Genomic DNA, 5,373 nt, shown 5'->3' with positions numbered 1-5,373 from the left:
AAATCTACACAGACTGACATTTGAACAGCTACAAACCTGGCCACAAAAGGTTGGCTGGCAAATTTAGGATGATATTTGAATAGTAAAGATTTAAAAAAAAAAAAAAAACATTTACTTCTGTGTCTTCTTCTCCTTAAGGTCCTACTTCTCTGCTCTTCTCTCTCTCTTTCGGGCTTCCTCTGTCTCGCTTTCAAAGTCATAGGTGAACTTTCCTCCTGACCTTGCTGCATGTTGGCTTGCCGGGGCTGCCACTGCTTGACGGAGTGCCACAGGGGGACATAATAAACTGCGCCCTTTTCATCCAGGACACAAAGGCTGTGAGGAGAAGACTGCGGCCTCAAAGGAAGTAACAGAACAAAAGAGACGAGACCAAAAGATCTACTGAGCAGTAGAGGAAGCCTGGAACTCTCTCGATCCTGCTCTCCCATTCACACATGCATAATCACAAATGGCCTGATAAACAACGTCGAGTCAGTTGAAGTCGAAAAGGGCTCGTCCCATCAGCATTGGAGCTCTTCTGTATTGGAGTTTTTCTGTATGTTGGATAAATAAGTGTACAAACAGAGGAGTTCATTGTCTGAAATTCAAAAGCAAGAATCTGAGAAACGCACACTGGCTGCTGAATTGTTTAAAATGTTTAACTCAGGTTCATAGATAGGACAAAGATCTCAATCCAACAGTCAGAACATCATTTTGAAAGGCTTAGAGCTTATATTTTTACACTGTTGCTAACTAACTGCGTAGATCCAAATATTTAGGCCTGTTCATATCTGCCTCTATAGTATAGTGGTGGAATGCAATGTGTATCTGTATCTGTATCTGTATCTGTGCTCCAAATATCCATATCTGTATTCAGATTTTAAGCACGATGTGGGCGTGGCCTAAACCAGTGAGGTTTTTGTTTTTCTTTCTTATTTTCTTTCTTTTTTTTTAAATTAACTCTACCACTGTGACACTGAAAACAGTGGAAGACACTAGGGGGAAAAAGCCCTGAGGTAGAAATATCAGCACTGTTAGCATGGTGTGTGAATTCTGGCTCTGACAGTTCCTCAAACTCAGCTACATCAGTCCAGCTCATAATTGGTCTCAACTAGAGATGTGCACAAACTGTTTTTTTTTTTAAATCCTGCTGTTATTATTTTGCTATATATTGTCTAACATACTTAGATGTATTCTATTTCCCAAAATATAAACCAACTAGTAGCTAGTAGCTAGTTAATAAACTGTAAACCACAGCGACCTTGACCAGGCAGCTACTAAGGATGAATGAATCAACATATGTACAGAATGTTCATGTTAATAAACATGGTCTTTGTTTGTCATGCGGGCTTCACCCACATTAAAGTAAAAATCTCCTGTTCATGCAAGTTTTTTCACATCCTGCACAACACATGATCCCAGCTCTAGACACAAACGTTCCATGTGAACCTTTAAAAATATTTATAAATAAATAAATAAAACTAGTCAACTTCCTATTCATATCTGTTCATTACGAATAATGTATTCATATTCATTTACATCCCTACTCAAAAGACTATATAGACTCTACCTGCTGGCTATTGTGTGAGTCAGATGCTTATTTCCTACCACTTCTAGGCTGTTTTTAGAGAAAATGCTAATCTTTAAGTGAACGCATTGACTTTGTGAGATCTTACACAATATGTGATGCATCCTAGTCTATGAACCCTGATTTAGTCCAGCGCTGGGGCGTTATATTATTACGCACTGTTTCACATCAGGGGTCGAGGATAGATACGAGAGGCTTTACCACTAGGAAGGTTGACTGGATCAAAGAGTACACACACTCCTGCGCTTTAGAGTTAAATAAGGGGAGGGGGAAGAGGATAATAAAAAGCAACTGAGGCGTTTTTTGTGGCAGTAAATCTTATGGAAATGAGATGGAGAGATTGGGACTTTGGAGAAGAGAAGCTAGCCGCTCGTCCAATTCTTATATCTGTCGCTCATCCTTCCTCCATTCTCTCCTCGTCTTCTCTCCCTCTCCTCAGTGCTCCACCGCTTTGCACACACGGCTGAACAAAGCTGGATTGTGGGAAAGCGTCTGGATGCCAGCTCGGTCACACGCAGCAGTCAAGCGGCAAGCATTCCACCCAAGTCATTTTTGGAGAGAATTTTTTGCACCCACCTTTTTTTTTTCCTCCCTTTTTTGCCTAATCCCTCGCTAGCCTTCCCTCCCCTCTCCACTTTTCCCATCTGGGCCCTTCCGTCCCGCCTGTCACAGCTCCCAAACTTCCCCCTTGTAAGGCTGACGGACAGTTCAGAGAAGAGAGGGGACGCAACCCTGCTCAATAGACCTTTTCAAGAAGGTGATTAAAGATTTCTCCTTTTTTGGAGCTCCTTTGACGCCCTCTTTTTTTAAGCATGTGTCTCTCATGGACAAAAGCTTCTAGTCTGTGTTTGGGAACATGCAGCCTCCTCTGGAGTGGAGGTGGGACTGTAGACTAGAAAAGGCGGGGGCTCGTGACCTTTCTCTTTCTCCTCGGCATTTGATTATGAATTAGTCCTGGCCTGTGCTGACTTTGTACATTTGACCCTGGTGAAAAAGAGCCGAACTCATTGTTTGTTCACTCAGTGGACCTTTTAACCTCTTCAGAGTTTTGTATTCATTTATTTTCAGCCAGATCATATAAAGGGCTTCTTTTTTTTAAGCTTTCCATCCTGGATAGTAGTCCATCAGAACAACGCTGCTGTGATTTTTTTTTGCATTTCCTTCAAGTCTATGTGAATTAACACGAAAAAAAAAGTGTAGATTTGTGTAAAATTGAACGGGTGGCTTCATCAAGAGATGTCCCCATTTGTAATCAAAAAGAAATAAGTAGACCAAAAAGTAGACATATGTTCTATTAAGCTTGCATACGTGAGTTCTATTTATTTCCTCATAAATAATAATAGCTTTTGAAAAAAGTCATTATGAGAAAGCAGACACACGTGTATCTCTGCGGGCTGCAGCGACAAACCAATTCCAAAATCATGATGCAACTTAAATTAATGGGAACAAAATGAGTCATTTTTATATCGTAAGCCTGCTTTTTTTTCTTTTTTTTACTTTTTCTGTGAACTACTCGACCTGGCCTTCTAAGATTCAATTTAGAAAAAAAAAAAACCTTTCTACCTCATTACACTTCTTAATCTCTGTCCATGTAACTCACCTTTCTCTGATGCCTTTTCGTAAAGTACATGTAAAGTATAAAGCAGATAACTGTGCTGGAAAGGAGGTCAGAAATTGAATGACTGCAATTTAATTTCCTCTAGACTGATGAAGCATGAGAGAGGAGGGATGCTGCAGGAAAACAGGCTGTTGAGCTTACCCCAAGGCATCAGTGATGAGGCAAAGAGCGGCAGCAAGATGGCGTTTTTCTTGCTTTATTTTAGTTTAATGAGGTGAATATTGCTTCTTGTGAGTAATGAATTGAAGACGGCATTCTGTTCTAAATGAATCGCCGTGCTTCTCTACTGCTCATTTCTTCCTCAGCTCACACCCCTGCCGTTCTTTGCATTGTGCCATTTCATAATCAGGGTGTCAAGGGGCAGGACATAATAACACGTAGTTTCCTATTAGCCTGATGAAAAAGTCATTTGCGTTCTAGAGGGAACAGCGAAGGAAATGTAACATTCTTCGTCTAGAGATCTTTCCACGGTGACATAAAATAGTAAAAAATAGTCCATTCCCTCTTATTTGTTGAGTCCCTCAATGGCTTTTATACAGCTGGTGTAAAATAGGACTTAAAACTTTTTGTTCTCACTTGAAGATAGACACAGTGGGAAAGTTTTTTTTTTTTTTTTTTTTTTTTTTGAGATGCCAGAGTTGGTGATTGGATTGGAGAGTCTTTAGAGGGTTTCTGTGGTTCAGTTCAGTGTGGGTTTCTTATGGTGTACCCCTGTGGAGAAGACCACACATTGAGTCTGAAACACATGCCACACTTTCGGATTATTAAGGCACTTCTTTGAGTACAAACTTTCAAAGGAGAAAGTCTGGCTCAAGTCTCAAACACCGGGGCTTTAACTTTAATCTCTAATTGCAGTGAAAATGGTAATCATATCCAGGTGCTATAATGTAACTCCATAAATCCGGTTAAGGAAAAAGACAGTACAGGTGAATAGGGTAATTAAAAAAAAAAAAAAAAAAAAAGCAATATCACAATCAGTGTTCGCCAGTTGATTTTTTTTTCGTGTTGGAACATTTTGGGAAATTGCTCTGTAAGATCCTGCTAATTAGGAATAGAAAAGAAAATTTCATGAATGCAGATCATGTAGAAACTGAGATTTTTGGTTCTATATATAGAAAAAATGATTTTGAGAAAAACTGAAAAACTAAAATAAAATGTTTAATGTGTTTCCATTAAAGTGGTGCTTTATAAGATTTTTATACGTTTTATGTGTAATGTTTATTAGTTTTCATGTGTAAACATGCTTTTTAGGGATATATGACATGACATTATTGTGTCAAGGGACCGAAGCTTAAGAGTTCTTAAATGTTGCTAAGTTTCAGACAATGCGGAGATTGCGAGTGGATATAAACAGTGATATAAGCATTTTTCTATTTTTATAGAAAAATTTTTCTATTTTTTTAGTTTATTGTTACAATTGATAACCAAATGTGACCAAAATTGTCATTTCTACATGTAGTGTCATTCCTTAAAGTGCTTTCATATTATTTATTTTACTTTTCCATACATTCTGTTATTTTCACTAAGTTACTACTTAAAATTTCATAAATCTGTATTTCCAGATTTTTTTCCCCCCATTCCCCCCATCAGTGTGTTCATCCCCACCCACCAGCCAGCTCTCTCCTATTATATGACAGCTACCAACTGGAGAGGGTGGAGGCTAACACATGCTTCCTCCAAAACACTTAAAACCAGCCAACTGCTGCATCACAGGGCAGCGTAACACACTCCCAGGAATCACTGTCTGCCCTCTTCCACATACATGAGCTCATGGATGCTAACAATTGGATAGTGATTGAACATTGTAGTAAAATAGATAAGAGTGAGTTGCCTTTAATTTTGGGGATTCAGCTCATGTTTTTCTAAAATCCTAAAAATTCTTTTAATGCTCTGGATTCATGGTCCTTTGACAATTTGCCCTATGAACTTCAGTTTTGCTCTTTTGGTCAGTTAAACACGGGGTGTATTTCAGCCTGCAATGTGCTGAAAGACAAAGTCAAATAAACCTTCTGGAAATGAGACAGAAATGGAGCATCCGGACAATCAGAAAGAAGGAAGCTCTGATAACGATCACGCAACAGAATGGTTATTTAGATTAGTTTCTTATACCAGGAAGGACAGGGATGGGTCTTGTTGATTCTAGGTGGACAGCAATGTGGGAATGGGAAAGCTGAGGCATGAAAAAAAA

The sequence above is a fragment of the Pangasianodon hypophthalmus genome, chromosome 11 (assembly GCF_027358585.1).
Source record: "Pangasianodon hypophthalmus isolate fPanHyp1 chromosome 11, fPanHyp1.pri, whole genome shotgun sequence".
Taxonomy (NCBI): Eukaryota; Metazoa; Chordata; class Actinopteri; order Siluriformes; family Pangasiidae; genus Pangasianodon; species Pangasianodon hypophthalmus.
This window is presented reverse-complemented; position numbering follows the sequence as displayed.